Source organism: Pinus tabuliformis, chromosome X (genome assembly GCF_031772625.1).
Source record: "Pinus tabuliformis cultivar Carrire ecotype Pingquan chromosome X, CPIR1, whole genome shotgun sequence".
NCBI classification, from domain to species: Eukaryota; Viridiplantae; Streptophyta; class Pinopsida; order Pinales; family Pinaceae; genus Pinus; species Pinus tabuliformis.
The window spans coordinates 842,509,575-842,536,387 of NC_142308.1; the positions used below are offsets into that span (position 1 = coordinate 842,509,575).

At 39.2% G+C, this 26,813-nt stretch overlaps 1 protein-coding gene across 2 annotated transcripts in view; it reads right to left on the reverse strand.

The window, feature by feature from the left end:
• Nucleotides 1-8,850: 8,850 nt before the first annotated feature.
• The window catches only part of LOC149142378 (small acidic-like protein), a 270,282-nt gene continuing 252,319 nt past the window's right edge, over nucleotides 8,851-26,813 (reverse strand). The window contains exons 10-11 of one of the 2 annotated variants that reach the window (XM_089453187.1): nucleotides 9,362-9,392; nucleotides 8,851-9,213 (exon numbers count right to left, since the gene is read on the reverse strand). The gene's annotated coding sequence lies outside the window, so the exon portion shown is untranslated. The remainder of the gene's footprint in view (nucleotides 9,214-9,361; nucleotides 9,393-26,813) is intronic. The other variant, XM_089453186.1, reaches the window with a different exon arrangement.

The window sequence follows — 26,813 nt, forward strand, 5'->3', positions numbered from 1 at the left end:
GAAATGAAGAATCTCGTACTATGGGCCAATGGAGAGATAAACTACGGAAGTAAGGGGGCAATTAAGAATCCCCAGACCAAGGCAATTTAGTAGAAAACATAAATAAAGAAAACAGTTAAAACAGAGAGCATTTAAGCTAATTCTGATGATATCATTCCTTGTTTGCTTTTAAGATTGTATAAGAAACACATGTGAATATTTCATAACATAAAGAGAATACAATATTTAAACATGAGAATATAATACTTATTTGTTCCAAATGCACACAAGAATCCAGTGAAATGTCCTAAGCTTTATTTCATTTCCAGTAAAACCAGTACAGTCTTGAGTACAATAGCTCCGTGGCTCAAAAATAATATGTCTACAGAAATTTATTTTAATCCACCCTAATTACTTCAATTTGTGAAGTATTTATACAAAATTTGATACAAAATATCTCATAACTATATGAGAATTATTCTAGGAAACATAAAATATCTTCAACACGAAGATAGAGACAGATGGAGAACTGTTTGTTTGTTGTCCCTTTAATTGTGACTGTGTTGGTTGTTTTTGCTCGGATTTGGCTCTTGTAGTTTGCCTTGTAATTATGTGCTGGAATCACTTTTATCTTTAACCTACTAATACTCTTTACCTATGTTGTTTCATCCTGTCTCACATGTTTTACATAGTAGTTATCTTTTATCTTATAGATTTACTACAGTAACTTATAGTAAATTAGTCAAACTGGTCCACCATTCGCTGTCAGGTAACTTCATCCTTATCATTTTCCTATATATTTCATCGGCCTCTGTGTACTTAGCAAAATTTGGTTTGCTTGTGAATAAGTGCTTGACTTCATGTTCTATGTAGAACAGATTCTCAAGGCCATCATAAAGCACCCTTCCAGTGGGCAAAGATTTTACCCCTGAAGTACTAGCTTGGCTTTTGGCCAGCTTGTTTAACTTGTCAACATAATCTTCCTGGGTCATCAACTTATCATGGATTACCAAAGGACTGGGGAGTCCTTTTTCTCTTAAGATGCCATACTTTAGCATAAAGCTATCAATGTATGTTTGGATGCTTTGACATCTTTTCTCCAAATTAAGCATTAAGTTCCTTTTGGTGAGAACTTTTTTGATTTCTATGATTGTTGCTATTCTATCATCTATTTCCAATTCATCTAGCTAATATTTGTTTTTGCTATTCAAAAAGGTGATCAACTGATTGGCTTCTTCTGGTTTATCTCCCAATTCTTCCATTGTCTTATGGATTGCCTCTGTAGCCATCTTGACCAATTCTGTTTGCTCAAAAATAATCTGAATAGAAAGCCAAACATCATTGATGGAATCAATGATGTTGGCCCATAGGATTTCTCTCATGTCTCCCAATGGTTTTTGTAGTGTTAAATCCTTCTCGAGGGCTTTTATCCTTTCTGCCATCCTTAGGTTCCTCTAAGTTTCCTCTTTATGTTGTATTTGTACAAGTTTACAATTGGTTTCTAGATTTGACACCTGTTCTCTGAGCTTCTTAAGCTCAGTGGCCTAGATACTCATTTCTTCCATGGCCTTGATCAATTCTGCAGTTTTCTCTATGGGTGTCTTTGTGCTGGTTGATGTACCTGTGCCTGATGTAGTACCTATCACTGGCAATGTTGTTGCTGGTGGAATTGTTGGTGCCAAGGCAGCTACCAGGGTGGAGGGTACTGTTGTGGAAACTGTAGGTATTACAGTCTGAGGAGTGGTGGCCAACTCACTCTACTTGGACTATATCAACTTATCCAATTCTTTCTTAGTTTCCTTCAATTGGTCATTTAACTTAAGGACTAAGTCCATAAGTTCTTCCTCCTTCTATGTCTCCAAAACTTCAGCTGTTTGAGGATGATGAAGAGGAGGAACCTTGAGCTGCTTCTTCAGCGCAGCTATGTCATCGTTTTTCTTCTTTATCAGTTGCTTTGCTACTTTAACATCCTTGGGGTCATGTCCCAGCTCTATGACCAAATCCTCTAAGGACTTTATTCTAGTGTCTTTTGCCTGAGAAGAGGCCTTTTCCAACTAGAATTGAGCTGAGATGTTGTTCAATGAATTCTGAAGTTGGTGAGCTGTTATGGCCTTGCTGGTTAGTGTGGAGTAGACCATTTCTCCAGTTTGTTTATGAAACTCAATTTGGTCAATAGGATGATATCCTTTGCCATGACCTCAAAATCTACCTTAAGATAATATGCCATTGATTTTGGTTGTTGTATAGTTGGCTTGAGAAAGCTCATCTGCATTTTGCCTTCTTTTATATCAAAGGTTGGCATTAGCTTTGTTTGGTTTATTGGAGCCATTCTTAGATAATGTGCATAGCTTTTCACTTTCAACCTTTCATTACTTGCCTTGATTTCCTTGTATTTTTCTTTAATTTCTTGGCTCTGTCCAGTGGGAGCCATGAAGGAGGATGCTTCCACACTCTGTTGCCTTTCTAACATTTGGGTTTGAGAGGTGGAAGGTTCTTATGTCCCTCATGAAGGATTGTTATGTCTACTTTATGTCCTCTCTGCTCCTGAAATCCCTGCGGTCTCTTCAGTGTATTCTTGCTCTGCATATGGGTTTAACCTTTACCTTTTAGCATAGGTTTGGGCAGCAAGCCTGCTGGAAGGAGTGACTTCATCTTTGTCTCTCTTAAGTCTCCTCTCCTCATTAAGAGGATTTTGCAAAACAGGGGGATTGCTCATGATTTGTTCAAGTTGAGCAAGATCCTCTAAAATTTCAAGCTGTTTAGATTCTTCTTGTTGTTCTGAAAGCTCTGATTGCTTTGATGGCCCTGCTTGTTCTAAAGATTCTGGTTGTTTTGATGGTCCTGCCTCTGTTGATGGACCTGCGTTTGCCTGTCCACTGTGGCCTTGTGCTTGTCTCTAACACTGAGACTTTCCTGGAACTTGTACAAAGGAATCCTCCTCAATTCTTCTGTCTAAGTCCATTAATACATTATCAACAACAATCTTTGTACTATCTCGATCTATCAAAGTGACTTCCACCCATTTAGATTGGGATTAGCATATTGTTCAATTTCAAGCATTCTATGGTGGATGTAAGGAGATAGTTTTTTCTTTTGTATCCTATTACAAATGAAGCTATAGGGGTCATAAGTCCACATGAAACTTTGTTTCAGTTTCAATCTTCGGAAGATTTCATCTGCCTCATTTCCTACTTCTCTACTGTTACAAATGAATTGACCTAGATGATCCTTTATTCTGAGTTGGGATTTCTTCTTGGCTCTTACAAAGTGCACTTCATCTAAATTGATCATTTGTCTATAGTACTCCAGAGAAAATAATCTCATGGGGAGGTACTTTAGCAATTTTTAAGGTGGCAATTTGCATCCATAAATTATGATTTCAGTATGGTTTTGGTAGAAATACCAATCCCCTGCTTTGTACTGTTTTGACAACTGCAGGACCTTCCTGATGTCTGTACTGATTCTGGGTGGAGGGCTTCCTAGCAGCATGTTTGTGACAAGATAAACAAAGAGGTCTATGAAGTCTATATAGGAGTATTGAGAATCAAATTGATGAATTAAAGAAATCCAAAAAATCGCTGATCTGGGGTTTCCTTTAGTATCAAGCTTTTGGAAGGCAATTGGAAACCTATCAGCTTGGTAGTACACGAATAAATGATACAAAACTGAGGAATATTTAAACACTATTTCATTTTCCAACCTCATGAATTGATCATGCATTCTGTCAGCAATAAACTTTGCATAGTCAAATATGATGGTTGGTGGTTGGTCAAGAGAGTAGATTGACATGATTTCATCAACATATTCACTGGTGTTGCAACCTAGTATACCATATTATGATTTCATCAACATATTCACTGGTGCTGCAACCTAGTATACCAGATATCATATCTATAATATCTCAACCAAGGTTGGAGAATATAGTCCATAGATAAGGAGGAGGGTCCTTTGGGATATACTATTCTTCTCTGATAAAAATCTGGAACAACTGGGCTAGTCTAACTGAAGTGAGTGTAGGGTATCTGTTCAGCATATCCCCAATGGAAGAGGGGTTAGGTTTTGGCTTGGCTGCAATTGAAGCATCTGGTTGATGGATTCAACAGTGATAGTAAATAGAACAGACTGATCAGGAGTTCTTACTGCCCTTTGGATAGGATCATAGCTCATGTGGCAGTAATGTACAATTTCTGGGAATACATGCACTCTGGGAAACTGGTACTTAGGAAAACCTGATTCCCAAAGTCCAATGGATTCGGCTTGGTTCAAGTACTGGTATTTATACTTGCAGAAGAGTTTCAGAGGGGATTTTGAGACTAAGGTGTCCTTTATTTGGAAATCTTTGTCTGCAAGTAGAAGGTGGTCTAAATCCCTATGGGGAGTCGTAATGGGCATGACATTTAGTGCAATTGGGGCTTCCATCCTGGGTTCTTTTGGATTCAAGGATGAGGCAAAAGGTTTCAAGAAAATTGGACACAATTTGTATTTTTCAAAGTATTTCAGGATTACAAGGTGGCTTAATTGACTAAATTACTTAGCATTTAAAGAAATTTAGCTCAGGTTTGGCAAGAAATCAGGGTTTCTTAGTCGGAAATGGGGTAAATACCTGGTTTTGGCTGTTTGAATGGTGAAATGGTGACTATGCACTGTTTGCAGGAAGCACACGGGTCTGCAAGGTGGTCTGGAGTTCAGCGGCTATGGAAAGTTGACGGTTGATAGCAGGTTTGCAGTTGAACATGCTTTGTGCTTTGCATGGAAGCCAGAACGTCCTTTTCATGATAAAAAACAAAAACAATGAGTTTTTTGGCTTTATGTGTAAAGTCAATGATATTGGCGGGTATAATGGGAAAACGACAATTGGCACCAATCGGGGGATCTGACAATTTGTTGCGTAGTAGAGGCGATAAGTAGAGGCAGTAAGCGGGATCCATCGCACTACTTTTCAGAAAAAGTGGTTTTGGAGGGAGGCCACCCGATATGATCGTCAGTCGTTGGATCTGAAGGAGTCAGATCGTACGATGATCGGGTATGTTTGATCGAGGAGTTAATGGAGGGGCCTGATGGTTTATTAATTGCGGGTTGGGGTGGCTTAATGACGTCGGGGGCGATGTGATTGGAGGAACAGGTTATTAATTAATCACAGTTTGACTAATTAACCCCTTTTTGTTTGGCGGAGGGTTATAGCTCTTAATTAGTCGCAAATCGACTCATTAATCCATTTAATTACTTAACTAATAAGGTTTATTTTTCAAACCATCAGGGCGGGATATTTATCACATGGGTTAAATAAATAATACAGGAAAGGGGGTTTTCTTTTCGGGAGTTAAATAAATGTAATTAAAGTTAAAGTTAATATGATACGAAAGCGGAAAGAAAATGCGCTAAGTGTAATGTATTTTTATTTATTTTTATATCCACATCTACACATCATAACTTAGGCTAAATGTTTTTTGTGGGTTTTTTGTGGGAAAAAGGGGTTTTATGTAGGGTTAATTACTTTCCCTAGGCAAATGATGATCTCACCTTAGGAAAAGGGATTTTTAGGTGAAATGAATATGGAGGAAGTGAATTTTGGTAAGGGGATTTTAGTACTTAAACCCTATAAGTTATTGGGCCGAGGGTCTGATCCCTCCAGAAGTCAAAGAAATGCTTTGAGCCCCTTTAACTTAAAGTTTTAGGTACTTTTGACTTTGCTTATGGGAAATTAGTAAAATTAGGGGTAAAATTAATGGGGAAATTAATCACTTAACTTTGTGTAAATGCCCAATGATCATCCATACTTTAGTAACCTGATGATGAAAGTAAATGATGTGATTTTAACTAATCATTCATCATAATTCTGCAAACATCCAACTACTTATCCATCTACTCATCCTACCATTTTTTCTACTCTTTATCAGGGTGCACTTAAGCTGGCAAACCCTTATCAAAACTTTTTCTTTTCTTTTACAATGGAAATCTATCTAAATCTATCCTTATTACATCCAAGGGCTTAGATTAAATAGTTGAGCTCCTTTTATTTACTCTACCTATCTACTTATCTGCCAAGATTAAACAATTTGATCAGATTTTATTCTCTATCTCTAAGTATGAAATTCAAAACATGGAGTAACCAAGATTAAATTGTTTGGTTACTATGGATTATGGCATGCATAACAAGTTTCACACAACCATTATTATGCAGAAAAGTGAATAGTAGTGGCATTTGGACTTGCACACTTTCATGCCCTTTTTCTTTCTCCTTGGGGTTCATTTTTCATCTTTTTTGACCTTTTTTAATCTCTTTGTCCTTGATTTTTCTTGGATAACATTTGCAGAAAGAAAAGGTATGTACATATTACAGACTTGACCTCAACGATTCAAAAATTATGACACCTATTGGTATAGGAACATAACAGGTTGAAAGAAAGAAGATGGGTTAGTAGGCGTACCTGTTTGTTGTGGTTGCCATTGGCGACGCTGAGTTAGCAGGTATACTGGTTCTATTTCTTCTTCTGCCTCCTTATAGACTGCTTTTAACCTTGGGAGTGATGGGCAGCTTTCTGTGGTGTGATCCTTAGTACATATGGCACAGGTTTGCACCATATCCAGCGGCACTCTTTGTGACTATGCTTCTTCCTACATCTAGGACAAAATATCACCAAGTTTTGTTCTGCTTCTGCTTGGCTTTCATGATGTCTAATTGTGTCATCAAAGTTCCCAAGATATTTGTTTTGAAATCCTCTAGCAGGTTGCAAATTTCTGCATGAGTTACACTTTTGCCAGAGATTTTACAGTCCTTGGTGGTCATGTCGCATTCTGCTGGTTTCAATCTCGTACTACCTCTTGAGCACTTGATACACAATTTAATAATATCACCATAGTCTTCTTGATATATATCACCTTTACCCATAATATTTAATGTCTCTATCCATTGTTCTTTCATCCCTTTAATCAATGTAGTTTTTAGCACATTATCAAGCTAACACAGAGTTGCATAGAGATACCGCTGGAGGTTATATTGAAAACATTCCACATATTCTTCTAACATTTCACTAGGTCTCACTACCATTTGGAATATTTCGTCTTTCAATTCCCTAGATCTGCAATAGTCCTGATATTTTTTAAGGAAAATAGTTTTCATTTGATCCCAATCATTTATTGTGCCCCCACCTAATCCCATAAACCAACGCAGGGCTGCTCCTTTCAATGTAGAGGGAAACAGCTTTAGTTTTTGGGGGTCGGTGGTATAATCATACCCCCGACATAATACATCAAATTCAAATAGAAATGCATCTGGATCCTCTGATGTAAGTCCATGAAAGGTGGGAATATTTTGTAAAGGGGTAGCTTTCATGGGTGCGTTGACAGCTGTGTCAACGATGGGATACTGTAATGTAGAGGTCTGGGATTCTTGTGGGTTGTTGGCCATTTGATCAAATATATGCCAGTACCCTTCTAGGATTTCTAGAGAGTTATTCCTATGGTGATTAGAAGGGGTAGGAATGATCTTAACAGCACTCCCTCGGTCTGGGATGCTGGGTGTTCCTTGTTGAATTACAACCTGAGGGGATCTTGGCTCCTCTGTTTCCACTGTTTCTCCTCCTCCTTCATGAATATTACAATAATTTCCTTCTTGTGAGGAAATTGGGTGCGAATTTTCAATTTCTTGAAAGCTCTGCTCAGTTCCTACCGTTTTTTTGTGGACCTCAGCATAGGCTACAGATGGTGAGCCTGTGGCCTGAAGGGAGACAGTGGGTTGTCTGGAGGCAACGTTTCAAGGACCTACTGATGGCTAAGATTCAACTTTCTTTAGGATGTCGTCTATGAAAGTTGATCGTCCAAGGGTCACCGGTCCCTTAGATTTGTCGGGTTTGGGTAGTGGAATTGGATTGTTTTCGGGTTTTTTCTTCTTAGTCATTCATGCAAACAATTCAAATGTTTATCTCTACCTTAAGTTCTTAACAATTCTACTGGAAAGCAAGTAGGGGAGCAGGCATTTTATGTGCTCCGTAACCATACCCAGTTCTCTCTCAATAGACAAGCATCAAATACCTATTTTATTTTTCTGTAATTGTGCTAAAAAGCAGGCGGAGGAGCAAGCACTTTACTTGCTCGTTACGTAGGTTCTTACCCTCTGTTTTCAATACCCAATTCTTCTTCAACAACAATTATCATATGTACATTACTCTTTAGAAATGGTTACACTCTCCCCAGCAATGGCGCCAAAACGCTGGGAAATAATAGGTGCCTTTTAAAACTCTTAATTATCCTCACATTAATTATCAATATGGGAAAGTCTTCTTATTTCAAGAGTGTACACAGTATGTGGCTACTATTTAATTCAGAGAGTAATGTTTCCTAAATTGCAATATAGATCTTTAAATACAAAAGTAAACGGATGCATCTAGTAAATTCCAATTGCAAATAAAGAAAACTCAATCCTATAACGAAATCAAATATTTCATTCATTCAAGTAACAGCAGCATAAGTTGAGAGTACAGTAATGACAACTCGTCTCTCTTTAACTGATTTAATATAAATTAAACTCACTCTTCAGTAAATAATCTAAACAGCAATACCATCAATTTGAGAGTCTAACAACGATAGTTAATACTCTTTACAGTTGATTATATCAACCAGAATATTTACCTAAGTACTCAATCCAAAATGACAATACTATAAATTATATAAAACAATATTCTGTCAATACCGGAAAACAATAAACAACGAAGGAGATAAAATCAGAGAAAGCAAGAATACTATCAAACCATCACACTTGCGAGAATTGGAAATGTATGACACAAAGAAAGCAGTTGAATCCACCAGAGGTCGGGCCCTTAGCCGCTAAACAACACTATTAAGTTACTTCAGATAATGCGAGGGAACAACAACTTCACTTATATATTAATCATCAAACTAAATGAGCATTAAAATATATTCGTGTTCTTCTCGACAGTGAGAGTCTGTAATTAAAATTACAATTTCAATAATAACATAGATTCCTCCCTTTCCTTCTTACAAACATCTCCTTTTATAATAAGAAAGGGTAAAAGATAAATGATAAACGCGATCCCTCTGGATCTCTCGATCCTGAGGGATTCGCAATAGATTTCCAACTTCAAACATCCTTTCCTTTCTCGCGCTGATTCTTCTGATTTGCTTTGGCCTTATCTGCAACCGCCGCTTTCCTTCCTTAGCTTGCCGATTTTTGTTGTTCTTTCATAGGGAACAACTTTTGTTCCTTTTTTTGTTTTCCTGCATAAAGAAGGGGAATAATTAGCAAAGTCGTAACTGCAGATAATTCCTTCATTTCTTACCGTAATTCCTTAATATATTAACGCATTAAGATATAAAAAGATAAGAATAAAGGAAAAGGATGATGAGATTAATGGTAAATGAATACCTTTTCCATGACTCAACACATAACGCAAAATCTGAGAGGAAAATGAACATTATGAAATCACAAAATAGAGGAGACATACTACAATCCTAGAATGAAGGAATTGCCATTTATTTTCATTAATATTCTGAGTAATACATACATGAAAGAAGAAAAACTTTCCCAAAAAATAACACATAATTTCCTTTCAAAATCGTGAACCCTTTCTTCGTTTCTCAAAATCACTGATATAGGCCTCTGTAAATAGAGATAGGTTGTTAGTGTGATATTCCTTCTTGATTCAGATCATCATGTCAAAAATATCTCAAAACTTCAACCTCTGCACATGTACAACTGTTACAACTAAAATGTACTCATTATAACTGACTAAAGTAAAAAAAAAACAAGTAAAAATAACATAAAAGTAATTTAAAATGCCAAATCTTGGCATGATCTAGAAAATTCTCAAGGGTGGTTTGATGATGAGGCCTGGTGAGGCACATGCGGAGATCGAGGATGAACCATTTGCACCATCAGTGGATTGGAAAACAGTTCACATATTTCTCATAATGCTTGAGGAGGTAGAGGAGCAACACTAAACTTCTTATAATTAATCTTCAACTCAATCAATCCCAAATAGTCGAGTCTACGATCGATGAAAGAAACTTCTAATCATCCCAAGCAACTGAAATTCCCTTTTTAAGAATTTTACTACAGTTTTCCCTTTCAGAGTAGTTGTTTTCTCATAGGAGGATCCTACCTTACTCTTTTCTTCTATCATTTTCTAGTTATATTTCTCCTGTGGCAACAGTTCTCCACAATACCCCCAAATATTACGAAGCCTAGCATGCTAGAGTCTATCAAATTCTTCATTGAAGGCAGCCACGTCCTTCTGCAACTTAATCAAGCTCATATATGCTTTGACTCAGCCTTCTTCCTTTGAAATCACCTTTAAAATATCCACAACATTGTTGGTCATGTCTACTATATCCATTGGCCTCAACTCCTCTGCAGGCTTCTCACTTAGGAAATGAATAAATTTCAGTGCATATTGGGAGTTCTTTATACTCCTCTCTTTAGCATTTATGATTGAGGGTTCACTGTCTGCATAAGTAAAATTTTTCTCAAGTATTATTGTTATGCTCTCCCAACTGTTTTTCATTTCTTGGATGATCTCATCCCATACCAACTGCCTGGCTTTGATGAGAGACATATTTCCTTTGAGTTTAGCCTTCAAGTTCTTTATTTCCTATGTAGCGACCTATATATCCTTAGTGACAGTTTCAACTTTTATAACCGAGGCTTGCAATTGCTTATCTTTTTGAGCTAATTGGGCTCTAGCAGCATCCAAATCACTCTGGATCTTCTTCATTTCTCCTTCGAAAAGTTGAAGCTCAATTAGTGCCTGGGTGAGGCGATCAATGGGATTCTGAGGATCTTTAGGCACTACTATCGGGAAAACATTCGATGCAATCTTATTTTGCAGTTCATTCATTGTCTATTCCAAGGTCAATATCTTATCCTTGCAATCAGCGAGCTCCTTCATCAGTGCTTCCTTCTCTAGCTCGACCTGGGTCAGCTTCCCTGTCTGAATATGTTCACCACCAGGCATCTTTAGCTTTCGTCTCAACTCCTAATTTTCCTACTGGGTTGATTTTAAAATAGTTTCCACCACTAACTTGTCCTCTAGATCTATTCCCAGCTTAATGATCAGCTAATTATAAGACTCCTTCTGTAAGAATATTACTCTAGATTTGATCTTTTCCATTTTCACCTTATTAGATATTTTTTCTCTGTAGGTGTCAGCTCTATTGATGGTCATGACATTCTTACCTAGATCATTGTATAACATCTCCCCAACTTGCTTATGTAATTGAACTTTATTTACCAAAGGAACATTGGTTAACTCTAGGGAGGCATCCAAATTTTGGAATTGAGGCCCTATGGGCAGGGACTGTATTGATGGATGTTGCAGTGATATTCTCATTTCCTATTTTTCCAAGTCAATGGTAGCTAGCACTCTAGTGTGGCGAGGAGTTAGCTTAGAATCCATATCCCTATGCAGTCTCTCCCTGACCTTCTTATTGTTAACTTGAATAGCCTTTCCTAGAGGCCAACTTGACCCTGCAACATCAACAATGCCTTCAAGATCTGGGATGACCACTTCAGTTGAGGATGTAGGGGAGGCTACTCGTGGAATCTCTAGATTAATCTAGAAGCCTGGGTGGTCAGACACTGGTTTCTCCAGTTTTATACATAATTCTTTGTCTTCATGTCCCTATTCTTGTTCTTGTTCATGTTATTGTTCCTATCATGGACCTTGAATTCTTGCCTTTTTATTGACATGTTATTCCTCCATGTCATCCTCCCCTATTGAGTCAGTAGGCCTCTTTGATGCTCTACAAGTGCTGACTGGGGATTCAGTCTCCATCTATGTATTAAAATGCCAGGAATCAAAGTTAGCTTTCCATTTAATTTCGGACTTGGGATCATGCACGTAAGTTAAAGCTTTAATATTTTCTCTTCTTCATGCAAGAATGCCTTGGGGGTCGTAATGCCAAGTGTCTCTCATTTCAAACTCCATGGATTCGAGTAGGGCCTTGACTACTTTGAAGTTTGGCCTTGCGTTTACCACAAAAAGGCCTACAGGTTGTCCCATTTTAAAAATGTAGCCTTTCTTTGCTGGTACAAAGTGGAGCAAGTCTACACTGGGGACCTATGAAATGAACTCGAGGGCAAAGATCCTCATAGGCATGAACACAAGCAGGAGGTATGGATGAAGTTCACAATTGTAAACCTGAATCTCTGTGTAATCCTCATAGAGGTACCAGTCTCCTATGGCAGCTTCCTTGCTGAGTTGGAGGAACTCTTTTTGTTGTGGGAAGATTCTGGGAGGTGGAGTCCCATGGATGATTCGGTATGCAATGGCCATGAAGGTGGACATGAATTGAGAGTACCTACCCAAACCAGGTCTTTTTCTAACTGAGATATTCCAGTCAAAGACGGAATTTTGTTTCTTGTTGGGAGCGAACACATGAAGGTATAAACAATAAACCTCTTCGACATGGGTATATAGGAATAAGTAGAACAGTATAGAGTATTAGCGAAAATAGGAAGAGGCTGAGAAATATTGGAGCTGAAAGTTGATGGTATTTGATAGATAGACTGGGATATTGAGTAAGCAATCAGGCTACTGCATTTTATGTAGGCACCCCAAGATGGCTTTATTTACTCTCTGAGAGGTATCTTCGCCCATTAAACAGGAAATTGTGGCCAAGATGGGTCGCACTGAGGTTTGAAAGAGGTTCATTCGGAACCACTTATCTGTGAGAAGGGTTTTGACTTCAGGAGCGAGGATTTGGTCCAAGAAGGATTGTTGTTCCTCAGGGGGAAGGGTAGTGAAATGATGGACTAGGGTAGCATCGGTGAATGTATGCATGGTGGAGGAAACAAGGAAAGTTAAAGCTCTTTGGATTAAAAGGGGCGTTATTTCCAGGATTTTGGCTCCTGAGGTAGATACTAAACAATTCAGGTTCTTTCAGTATGCATTAATGAGCCAAGATATAAACTTAGGAAAGGGGTGAACTAGGGGTGTAATTTGGAAATACAGGTCGGGATTAAAAACCTTAAAATGATCCTCCTTCCTCACATGTTTAGAAAACACTTCATAACGGAGATCGGCGAGCGAGAATGGGAACGCAGGGTCTGCAATTTGACACTTGGTGTCTGTTAAGGGCTCAACACCAGTGGACTTGACTTCACGGGTGTTATGAGTTGCAAGTTTCACGTGCTTCATTTTACCAAGTGAAACAAAAATAAAAACACAGGAGGTAGGGGTGTCGGGTTACCTAGATCCTGCAAGGATGTTTGAAAGCGACTGTGGAGGTGGTCCCTTGCTTTTGGGAGTACATGGAGAGCTAAATCCTGCACAGATGTCTAGGCAAGGGTATTTTTACTGCATTCAAAGAGCAGTTGTAGGGGAGGTCAATTTAGGGAAACAGGGGCTTATATAGCATAAAAGGCGCATTTGTACAAGTGGCAGGTTTGGGAATTGGTGCAGGATGACACGGGGTAGTTTGGGATTAGTTCCAAGTTATGGGCATGAGCTTTGGAGGGGCGGATAGACCCGATCTCAACCTTTACCTTTACACTTTTACCTTTACCTGTTATTCTTGATGAGCCAGTGAGAAAAGTCCACCTAGAAGGTGGTCCCCACTGCGTTATGGCAGATTGTACCAAGGTCGATGGAAGTCCCTCGCCAGGCGTCGAAATTGATCTAGACCATTAGATCTACGCTGACCTTTCAACACCGAGGGCTCGCTCTATAATTATCTTGCACAGTCGTTCACCGTTGGAGTTTATACGGAGGAGCAGAGGGTGCGGATGAAGGGTGATCCCATTTGGGAGATGTGCACCTTTTATCCAAGAGTTGATTTAAATATACCATCAGACCTTTGGGTTATCGGAGTTGAGATTAATCCCGAAGCCTTGTCCACAATACATACATTGTCATGAGTCAATTTCTTAAGAGGGACAATCCTCTTCACTGATTTTACATTATTGACACCATTATAGTCCTTAGGAATACTATAAGAAATTTGAGGATAACATTGGCTCCAACTAGAGACGATGTATTGGCGTCAATGCATCGAGAACCTGCAACTTGATAATTTATCATTGGGCAAGGAGTCTTTATAACAACAAAAATTTATAAAAGCAAACATCGATAGCTTCAAACATCATAGAATGTTTACATGTACACACCGGTATTTTACAATGAATGAGGGGAGAAGTACCTTTAATTCTGGAAGTAGGTTTTGAGGAACTAACCATTTAGCAGTAGTTCCAATGCTTCTCCTTCCAAATTCTCCAAAAAAAAAGTGTTCTTTCCTTTGGGTTTTGAGATTTTGAAGGGGTCGAACCATAGTGGGTCGAATTTCTTGTGCTTGTCCTTATCCTCCCTTCTAACATCCCACCTTAAGACTAAGTCGCCTGGCTGTAGTGGTCTATATTTTTCCCTTTTGTCAAACTGAGACTTCATTTTTAGTTGATAGTTAACCAATCTTGCACTGACTTTCTCCTTGCTTTCATGGAGTTCAACCAACTAATGTATTCTTTGAGTTACCACATTCAGTTCCTCTTTCGCATCCTGCAACAATTTTTCAACTTGCATTGCCAATTGTATTGGGAATATTGCTGCTTTTCCATAAGCTAACTCGAAGGGTGACTTTCCTGTGGATCGTTTGGGAGTCACCCTATTATCCCATAGAGTGAATTCTAGTTGAGAACCCCAGTTTCTTTGATTTTTGTGATTGTTTTCTTCAAGACCCGGACCACTGTCGTGTTGGAGGATTCAGCTAGCCCGTTTCCTGAGAGTATTATGTAGTAGAATGTTCAACCGTGATATTAAAAATTTGACAAAATTTAATGAATTTGGTAAACTTAAGGACCTGAGCATTATCGGTCACAATCTTCATCGGGAAACCAAACCTTGACAAAATGTTCTCATCCAAAAACTTAATCACCATAGAGTCGGTTGCATTTTGAGATGGAATGGCCTCCACCCATTTAGTAAAGTAATCAGTGGTTTAGAGTATCCATCTATGTTGGCCACTAGAAGGAGGATGTATCACTCCTATGAAATCCAACCCCTATTGCCTAAAAGGCCCTTCGATACACACAAGGATTAAGGGGAGAGGAGTTTCTTCTTCTCGACAAAGACCTAGCATTTCTGGAAAGTATGAACGTGAGAGTGGGTCTCCCAAAAGAGTGTGGGCCAATAAAAATTGGCTTTCATTATCTTGTGAGCTGTGGTTTTCCAACTATAATTCCCACCAAAAATACCATCATGAAATTATTCAATCACCTTCTGAGTTTCACACTCCACCAAGCATAGTAGTAGAATCCCAGCGGGATCTTTCCAATAGATATGACCATTAGATATGACAAATTTTTGGGCATGTAGTATTAATGTTCGATACTTGGACTTATCCATTCTCAATGGGAACCTTAGGAATAATAGATAATGAACAATATTCTTATAACAAGCTGATGTCTCGAATTCGATATGAATCTTCTGGACTGAGTTTTTAATGTCTGCCTGTTGTACTCCTACTTCATTATCTTTTGTCAATAAATTAATGCCGAGGGCTTGATAGTTGGGTTCCGATAATATTTTGGCTAACCCCTACCCTTTGATAAACTTAGTAGGCTTGATATCTAATTCATATTCATGGATCTTGGAAATCCACCTTCCTCTTTTTCCCTCGCTATCTCCTCGTACCAAAATCTCTTTGATTTTTGTTGTTGGGATGTGTGCTATAATATCTAACTGCAATACATTGACTATGAATGCCTTTAATGCTTTACCTAGAGCGTAGGCATGTTTCTCCAAAATGTTGAACTTCAGTTCAGTGTCTCTCAATAATTGACTAAAAAAGGTGATTGGTTATTCATAACCTTCCTTATTCTTTTGTAACAACACATCAGCGATAGTATGGGGCGAAGCAAAAGAAAATATATAAAAATGTGTTGAATAATCAGGGCTGACTAGCACTAGTTCTTCAGCAAATGCTGCTTTGATTCTAGCAAAGGATTCCCAAGAAACAGGGCTCCATTTCACCTCGTTCTCCTTTTTCAACATGTCTGTGATACCTTTCACTATTTCAGTGTAGTTAGGTATGAATCTTCTCATAAAATTGATCCTTCCAAAAAGCACTTGAATCTCTTTCTTGTTTCTAGCCAAGGGAATGTGACTAATAGCCTCCACTCACTTAGGATTAATTTTTATTCCTTCCTGTGCCACTATGTGTCCCAGCAGTTTTCCTTCACTTAGAGAAAACTCAGACTTCTTCGAATTCAGAGATAATCCATATCTCTTGCATTTTTCAAAGGTGAGTTTCAAGTGCAAGATATGCTCTTCATCGGTCTTGGAGAAGACTCTGATGTCATCCAAGTATACCACTACAAACTTGTCTTGTTCCCCCAAAAATGCTATATCCATAGCTCTTTGAAACGTTTCCCCTGTGTTTATAAGACCAAATCACATGAGAGCATACATAAAAGTCCCCCAAGGGGTGGTGAATGTCACTTTCATTTCGTCATCTGGGTGTACTGCCACCTGATTGTATCTTGAGAATCGTCCATCATGGACATCCTAGCTGAACCAACCACTTTTTGTAATATGTATTCCATATTTGGTAGTGGGTAGTTGTCTTTTAATGATGCTCTGTTAAGGTTCTAAAAATCCACACACAACCTTATTTCTCCATTCTTTTTCTGGACTGGAACTAAGTTTGCTACCCACTCAGAATACCTTAGAGGCACTATGATTTTAGCTTGTAGAAGCTTCCTTACTTCTTTTTCAATAGATGGGAGTAGGAGGGGATTGATCTTCCTGAGCTTTTGTTTACAAGGTTTCATTCCACTTTTTAGAGGAATATTATGCTAGATAATGTTAGTATCAAATGTCTTCAAATCATCATAGGACCAAGAAAAAATATCTTTATAAACTTTGAAGAGATTTAAATACCTTTGTTTATATTGCGAGGGGATCTCTTTTGATAATTTGACCATCTTCAGTTCATCCTTTGAGCCGATATTGCAGTCTTCCACATGTTCATCCACTCCTTATGTTGTAGGTTTTGAGGTTACATTGTTCTTATTGAATAGTCTCTCCAGTGGGACAAGGCAGCGAGGAACAGTATTTCCCTTTAGTTGTAGAAATTTGTGTCCAGCGATTGTATCTTCCATGCAGTTGTCTTTTCTTTTGTCACTTTCTCTTCTTCTTAGTCGATAGTTGAATTTGAAAATTCCCCAATGACTTCTATAAAGCATTTGATCTTCTCATCATCCTCAAATACCTTCCAATGCTTTACATTATCAGGTATAGAGGGTTTGTATCTAACTTCAACCTCATACCTGAGAAGTGGATTTTGAGGAGGCTTAAAGTTGCTTGCAGCTACAACAAGGGAATCAGCCATTATGTTCCCTTCCCTGGGCAGGAATTGAACATTGAATGCCAAGAAGAAGTTGTCTATCAAGTCCCACACCTCATTTCTGTAGGTCCTCAATCTGGGATGTTTAGTCTGACACTGATTTTTAATTTTCTTTACCACTAACTCAGAGTCTCCATATATTGTCAAGCAATCAATATTCATATTCCTTGTTGTTTGCAGCCCAAGGAGTAATGCCTCATATTCTTCCACGTTATTGGTTGCTTTAAACTCTAGTTTAAATGAAAGCGGGATCAATTTTCCCTCAGGGGTTACTAAAAACACCCCTGCTCCATTTCCTTCTCTAAAATTAGCCCCATCAAAGTATAATTTCCATACTTTGCCTTCAGATTTGTGCTGATCATCTAACTGGACTGCTAGGTGTACATGTGTTTCTTCTGAAATGATATCATATTCCTCTAGTAGCAGACAAGAAATATCACTCTCTTTCCCGTACACAAGAGAATTCTTCAAGCCCTCAGTTTTAGTCACTATTTTTACAAACCTTGACTCTTTGTACAATCTTATTTATTCACCCCCAAAGGTAGGAATGGTGGCATAAGTCAGATCTAACTTGATGGAACCTCTGACTTTAGAACCCAAGGACCTAGATAAAAGCATGCCAAATCTTGCAGGGATATATGCTACCACTATATCCATCACTACGCTCTTAACAAGTATTTGAGCCAGGTTCACTACTAGGTCCTTTATCATTCCCAAGCATTTTACTTTCTTAGAATCGAAGGAGTAAAGGTCCTTATAAGATCTAGTAATATGTAAACCAAGTTGCTCCATTACAATTAATGGCATGAGATTATTCATGTTATAAAGGAAGTTACCGATCCAGAAACTGCAAAAAATTGGTGAGATTTGTTTGTGGTCAATCGTTTTCACTTTCCAAGGAGGATATTACAAGAAGACATCTGGGGTGGTGCTGTGGCCACAACCACCACCCTATCAAAACTTACCTTGGCAGCAATTTTGAATGGGTCCCCTAAAAGTTAGTCTTCTACCTCTTTGAATGATCTGTTCAGTCCCAGAGACTTTAACTTGTTGCCGAGCTAAATTTTCAGTTCTTAATGGTTAGGACCCCCTTTTTTAGACCTTGTTGCATGATCCATTCATCACCCAACCTAGCCCTCCATTCATTCCCTCCATCGAAACCTTTTAAGCCCTCAAAACCTTCTATCGCATCATTATTCCCATCATAATTCTTTATAGCAGAAATACTTCGCAAAACATGAATAATTCCCTTTTTTTTGGGCCTATCGCAATTAACACTACACATTGTTTCCTTCTGGACCCGACGGCATGATTAACCGTATTTTATATACATTGGGTTCGAACCTTGTCGCATATTACAATCGGCGGTGTCCACGGCGTGAACATAAAGCACAATCCGATCTGGCGGACCCGTCGAGGCTATTATATATATATATATATATATATATATATATATATATATATATATATATATCAGGTCTGGCCTAATCGCATATCGCAATCGGCGGGGCCCTAGGCCTGTGCATATTGCAATATGCGATATGGCGGACCCGTCGATCCGATTAAAACATAATATATATGCTATTGGGTCCACCCCTCCCCATCGGCGAGGTCTAGCGCTCATGCATAAGGTGCGACACTATACGCCGGACCCGCCGATAATTTAGGCTCAGGCATATAAAATTTTAAGTCTGGTTGTACGGCCCGGACGCGGGTTTTCCCGTTTTTCTTGTGTATTTGATAAAATACTATGGTCACGCTTTTTATGGAAAATGCCATATGGCGGACCCGATAGGGTATAGGGTCCCACCTATAGTATTTCAAGTCCGAGTTTTCGATTCCAATGTGTGTTTTGCGAGGATTTTCAATGTAAATCGTATTTACATTCACATGACTTAATTAGTGCATAAATTAAAAAGAAGGGGGGGTTCTTTCACATTTGATGTTATAAACACAAGATTCATGTTTTGTAGGCATGTTTGCCATATTTCTCACAGTCATAGCTAATATGAATTATTTTGCAGGAAAATTCGAGCAGACATGGTAATGGATGAAGGTGAGCTGTATCAAGATGACATATCTACTCCACTAGTGTCAGCATTGTGAAACACACTCTACGAAAGGGAAGACAGACCGCCATAGTGCATAATGGAGGCACTCCTTCAGTTCATTGGAAGCACTCATGACAACGCTAATCCATCAAGATGTCATCACTGCCAGATACATCACAAAGCATGCTAGATGTGGGATGATGAGCGCAGTATATTTAGTTTCCTTCAGGAAATGACAGAGAATGATAGCCACTCCACACTGGTGCTAAGAAATGATACGCAGTCCTTCTCTGTTCTTGAGGCATCCATTCATTCCCCCGAGAAGGAGAACGCTCCACCAAAGGTGACCTCGGCGTGTCAACAGTTTCACCGACCGTTCTCATCTGTATATGTTGATCCATGTAATGAAAAGAGGGGAAATGAAAGGTCATGGAAGATCGAGGGTCATTCAGGGCTACTTAAGTATTACCTTTGGATAGGAGAGGAGGGCTTTCTATTTGGAGAAAAACAACTTTGATTTATTGTGAATAAAGAGGACTGTTTGGTTCAAGAAGGAGCCTGTTGTTTCAAATTTGTTTCCCCTTTCTCTCATATGTTTAGGATCAGTGTATTGTTGCTGGTATAAAGACAAATGTGGTTTGCTTTATGCATTTTAATAACCTGCAGTTCATGGTTGTTATCGGTTATTTAAATGTAATTCAATAGCATTAATAATTCATGAAACATTGTTGATTCCTGACTTTGTTAAACATCAGTTGCAAGTGTTATTTGTATGGAAAGGAATGTATATTCCTGTATAAGTAATTTCATTGTGATTAGGATTGAATACAGCCTTGTTCTTATGTGGACCAGTAATTGATTCATTTGGACTTGGGATTTATATATGATGTTTAACCTCCTTTGTTTTGCTCCTATAGGATAGATTAGGACAGTTAGGACTAGATTAGTGTAGTTATAAGTAGTGTAGATAGGATTTAATACACATTGGTTAGCTGTTTTATTTTGTTGATTTAATTGAAGTCTTCCTCCCAGAAGCCATCTTTCAACACATTTGATAGTTTACGGGGTCCCTTAAGACCCGTTGGAACTAGCCATTCCAAACGAAAGTAGGCCTAATTGGGGTCTGTGATTGGGTTAGTTCCCCTTGTTGGTAAAGTGAAAATTCACCTTGTCAACAAATTGGCGCTAGAAGAAGGGCCTGAACCACCATCCACAACTTTTCAAGATTTCATTTATAAGTGCCATGCATGGATTCAAAAATATTAATGCATGGATTGTGAAGGTTGAAAAGACCCTTCCTCTCATTCGGTAAAGCCTCATTTCGAAGAAGAGACACTGTGGGAGTATCCTGTCACTCAGGAACAACTAGTCAAAAGACTTACTCGGGCTTACGTGCATTCCCTATCACAGCTCCCTATCTTTCAGTATTTACCTCTGATAGCAAAAAGAAAGCCAAGGGTCTATCACATAAATGAATAGACATCTGCAGCTCCTTCTCTTGAAGATATTGTGCTTGATTCTTTGCAGAGTATCGACTCTCCTTGGGAAGAAATTCCTAAGGATTCCCTTCTAAAGGCAATCCCTGGCCTGATTTGGAAAATCCTAATGAAGAAACCCTCAACTAGAACATCCCTATCCTCGATCTAGCTAATATTCCTCAACCGGGTGGAAACCAACTCCCACCTCCTCTGAGAGCACTTCCTCCCTAGCTCGCTCAGGATGTCGTAGCAATACCTGGGAAGCAGCATCCCTTACCCAAGAATGCAGAAAGAGTACTGCCTAAATTCGACTCTGGGAAGGGAGACATCGTTGATAACCATATTCAGGCCTTCTTCCTGGTCATGCGCATGTTGGGGGTGGCTGATGAAGATATAGTGTGTCGCTTATTCCCTTTTACCCTGATTGGTGCAGCTTCCACATGGTACTTTAGCTTGAGAACCAGATCGATCACCTCATGGGATTCCTTTCAACGGGCCTTTTTAGAGAAGTTTGGCGATGACAAAACCCTTGTTGCATTAGTTCTAGAATTATCCCGTTTAAAAATGGAGACCAAAGAAAAGGTTAAGGATTTTAACATCTAATTCAACACCTTGTTCAACAGAATCTCGGCCACCGCTAGACCTACTGAGGAGGTGCTCATGGAATTCTACATCACTCCTCTCCATGTCCCTACTGCAATGTGGGTCAAAAGGAGTAACACACAAACCTTACAGGGTGCTATCGATGAAGCAGTAAAAGTCGAGAATGAAATTCTCAGTCTCACAGCATGCCATCATACAACCGAAGAAAAGAAAGCCTCTCAAGCATCCAAGAAGAATAATGGGAGTGATAACAAAGGGGCTGAAACCAAAGAAAAGGATACCATAGATGTAGAAGGTTTGCATCGGATCATTAAGAAGTTGACAAATACAGTCATCGATATGAAAATGAATTCTGGAGAGAGTACAAGCGGGAGTGGAGGAGAGTATAACAACAGAAAACTTTTCAAACCTTTCTATCATAAGAATATAAAAGGTAGTCATGGTCCACTTGCACTGCCTGCTCCACCCAATGAAGGGAATTTAAATACAGGAGAGTTGGCTCTTATCAAATCGCTCCTTAACCAAGAAGAACCTATAGTGGAGCTAGAGCCAGAACAAGAAGATGAGGAAGAATACCAAGTAGAAGAGCCCTTGGAAGAAGAATCTCAAATCAACGTACTGTGGGATTTCTATACAAACGAGAACGATGATGACCAAGGAAACAGTATGGCAGAAATCCACACTAATGAAATCCACACACGAAGCAAGGGGCCACTTGCGGGTGTGATGAAGCCTGTAGATCAGACCAAGAAAGATGTCCGCCCTATGAAGGCACCTGCTCCCAAAGTCCCTGTTGAGAAGAGTAGACCTAGTGGTCAATCCAAGAATACCCCTATTGCAAACCATCCAGAGAAAGAAAATGCATCTCCCACTGCAACGAAGGCTACTCAAGATGGTAAACTCCCACCTAAGAATGGAAAAACCGGTATGTTTACTCTGCCCTATCTTGTTTATAACATTGATTACAATATTGTGGATGATCTTAAGAAATCTAGGGCTAATATCACATACTTTGATTTGCCAAAATTAACACACAAAGAGACTTGCTCTTGAAAGCTATGAATGAGCGGAACTGTAAAACTCCTACCATCCCGAGCTGCCAAACCCAAAATTCAATCTCCAGACCTGTTAGTACTCCCAACACAACCCAAAATCCAGCAGCCATGGAAGCCACCCTATCAAAAATGAATCGAAAACCCCAAGATGTCAGTGCAGCCATGATAGGAAGGAAATCAAAATCCATGACTCCCCCTTTCCTTATCACATTTGAAATCTTCAACATGAACGTACACAACTGCTTCGTAGACTCAGGTACCTCATCCACTGTGATGCCTTACGTTGTTGCTAAAAGACTTTATGTGGTACCTGAGAAAATTGGAACTTGAATCATGCAAATAGACAGGACAAATGTGAAAGTAATTGGGGAATTGAAAGATATATTGATCTGGATGACTGCTAAACCACAATATACTCAAGTCATTGATATAGTGGTAGTCGATATACCTAAGGCTTATGGAATGCTGCTTAGTAGGGATTGGTCAACAAAACTGAATGGATACTTCTCAACTGATTGGTCCCATCTCTTGCTGCCTTAGAAGGGGAAGGGTGATATGCTGAGAGTTGATCGTGAAAGATACATGAAGTATGTAGTGACGGAGCTAAATGGTCCCAATGAAGCTCTAATGTTTACCAACTCTATCCTTGGGAATTACAGTTTCAAATTTTGTGCCACATAAACATGTTTTGGAGAATTCCATGCAGAAACAATTGAAGAAACTGCAATAAACACACAGTTGGAAGTTATCCCCTGTAATCCAACTGATGAACCACCTTGTAATATAGTAGATAATAGGACTAGTTTCATAGGAAGCAATTCAATTGATGTAACATTAGACTTTGTATTTTGGACAGTCTATTTTGATGGCTCTAACTGCCTTGAAGGTGCAGGTGATGGCAGCGTTCTCGTTGATCCACAAGGGAACCAACATCTGATGGCCAACCAGTTGGAGTTCATGTGCACAAACAACATGGCAGAGTATGAAGGCTTGCTGCAGGGCCTAAAAAAAGCCATTGATATGAAGGTAAAAAATCTTAAAATTTTTGGTGACTCACAAATAATCGTGGATTAGGTAAGGAATAGGATACACTACAATTCGCCACACCTGGTAAGGTACCAGCATGAGATATGGGGCTTAATTGACAATTTTGATTCTTTTAATATCACATACATACCTCGAGGGCAAAACCAAGATGTCCATCTGATGGCTAGTATGGCTGCTAAAATTTTGCCTGATTTTAGATTGAAGAAGAATAAATGTTATGTTGAATTGGTTTTCAGACCATCTGTGCCTGATAACATCTCAAACTGGTAGGTGTTTGAAGATGATGATCAATTCATTGAGTTCTTTCACTACAAGAAGACATTCAAGAATGCATTCATTGATGAAAAAGAGCACGACAAGCTTATGAACGAGAGGGAAGTTGAGGAAAAAGATCAGCCCAATGTGATTCCTAAGTCAGTTGTTAAGATGGAGCACTTGTATGACTTGCATGACAAATTCAAGAAGCCAACTAACTACAAAACACATAGCTCATCCATGAAGTATGAAGTGATCAACCTGGGAACCAAAGAAGACCCAAAAGACGTCAATCTAGGCTTGGGGTTTTCTCCACAAGAAAAGGTTGCATTTGTCAAGTTGTTTAAAGAATACAAGGATGTCTTTGCATGGACGTATGGAGACTTAAAAACCTTTGATACCGACATCATGTAGCATGTAATTCCTTTGGAAAAGGAGGCTAGGCCCTACCAAGAAAAGCTTCGTAAGATGCATCCAAGCCTAGAACCGTTGGTGAAGAAGGAATTAAACAAAATGTTGGATGCTAAAATCATCTTTCCTGTCAGACACACACACTGGGTAGCCAATCTCGCACCTGTGAGAAAGAAAAATGGAGACATCAGGCTATGTATTGATTTCAGAAACCTGAACAAAGCATCGCAAAATGATAACTATCATGTCCCTTCTATGGAACACATTCTTCAGTGCATTTCTGGGTATGAAATGTTGTCCCTGTTAGATGGGTTCTCAAGATATAATCAAGTGCTGGTATCTAGTGGGGATCAGCTTAAGACAACCTTCAACACTAAATGGGGCACCTACGCATATAGTAAAATTCCTTTCAGACCTATTAATGTGGGTGCCACATTTCAGAGAGCTATGGACATAGCTTTCTGAGTGTTGATTAACAGATCAGTAGTGGTTTACATGGATGACATCACTGTGTATTCATATCACAGGGGGATCATATTTATCATCTGAAACAAATTTTCGAAAGATTTTGAAGGTATGGAATATCGTTGAATCCCAAGAAGTGCATCTTTGCAGTCATAGAGGGGAAACTATTGGGTCATATCCTCTCTAAAGAAGGGATTGTTATTGATCCTGAAAGAATAGAGACTATCATGAGAATACAACCCCCTGTAAATAAAAGAGCAATGCAATCTTTCTTCAGGAAGATCAATTTCATTAGGAAATTTGTCTCAGGTTTCACCGAAATAGTGCGCGCCATGCAACTAATGATGAAGAAAGACGTTTTGTATAAGTGGAGCAATGAAGCCAAGAAATCGTTTCAGCAAATCAAGGAAGCCATCGTTGAAGCTCCTGCATTGGTCAGCCCCGATTTCGACAAGGAATTATTCTTGTACACTTTTTCTTCTGATGTTTCGTATGTCACAATACTCACCCAGAAAAATAACGAAGGAAGCGAAGTCCCTATTTCTTATATGAGCTCTAATCTCCAAAGGGCAGAACTCAAATACCCAGACATGGAGAAACAAGGCTTTGCGGTTTTCAAGGCCATAAAACATTTCCGCCCTTATCTACTAAAGGTTAGGACCAAAGTAATCATTCCCCATCCCGCTGTAAGAGCCCTCTTCATGCAGAAGGAAATGGGTTAACAGAGAGGGAATTGGATAACCGCCCTTCAAGAGTTCGACCTCGAGATTAAGCTGGCACAGATAGTTCGAGGGCAGGGACTTTGCAGGCTAGCAGCAGAAGCCTTGGTGGATAAAGAAGGGTTGTCTGAAGAGCCAGAAATGTAGAGCATGCATTATGCACAAATGAAATTCAGGGAGGAGCCCCTATGGATTAACGAAGCACTGATGTATGAGCGAGAAACGTCGGAAGCCTTTTTGGATCCTGAGTCGTGGTACTACGACATACGCCTCTATCTAATACGGGGATCATGTCCTGAACACATGGATGCGTCACAAAGGAGAGCACTCAGACTGAAATCTAATCAGTATCATTTGGCCAATAACATATTATACAGAAAAAATTATGATGGAATCTAGCTGAGGTGTTTGGAAAAGGATGATGCTGACCATGTATTGAAAGAAATGCACGATGGCCCAGCAGGTGGTCACTACGGCGGAGAGACCACTGCTCACAAAATATTAAGAGCTGGATATTATTGGCCCACAGTGTTTAGAGACTTGCATGCCTACGCTCGCAAATGCAAGGTGTGTCAAACCGCCGTAGGACGAGAAAGAAAGCCAGTTGTTCCCCTCAGGCCTGTTATGATTTATCGACCATTCTAGCAATGGGGCCTAGACATCATAGGCGAGATCACTCCAAACTCTTCACAACAACATAAGTATATACTCACAGTGACTGACTACTTCACCAGATGGACTGAAGCCATCCCGCTTTGGAAGGTGAATGAATATGAGGTAATATCATTCATTGAGAAATTCATTATCAATAGGTATGTCATCCCTGACGCTCTCATATTTGATAACGCTTCTTACTTTTCATCACTGAAATTGACTTAATTTTCTATTGATAAATCAATCCACATAAGGTATGCAGCAAACTATTACCCCCAGAGAATTGGAGTTGCAGAGTCCTCAAATAAGAACCTCACGCGCATAATCCATTAGTCAGTCACAGGCAACCAGAGGAACTGGCACAATGCTCTCACTAATGCCATTTGGGCCGATAGGGTCACCCCTAAAGTGGCCTTAGGAAACTCCCCATACTTCTTCATCTATGGACAGGAAGCCATCTTGCCTCCAAACATTACCCTGCCCTCTTTACACCTCTCCCAAGCTTCAAGAGGAATCCCTTAAGCCTTGCTTCAAGAAAGGATCAACCAACTGATGAGGTTGGAGGAATTGAGAAATAAAGCCAGAATTAAATTCAAAAATCACCAAATGATTGTGAAGAGGTGGTTTGATCGCCATCTAGCAGGAGATAAAGATTGCCAAGTAGGAGAGCTAGTCCTAAAATGGGACAAGTTAAATGAGCCAAAAGGTAAACACACAAAATTCCAACAATTATGGATGGGC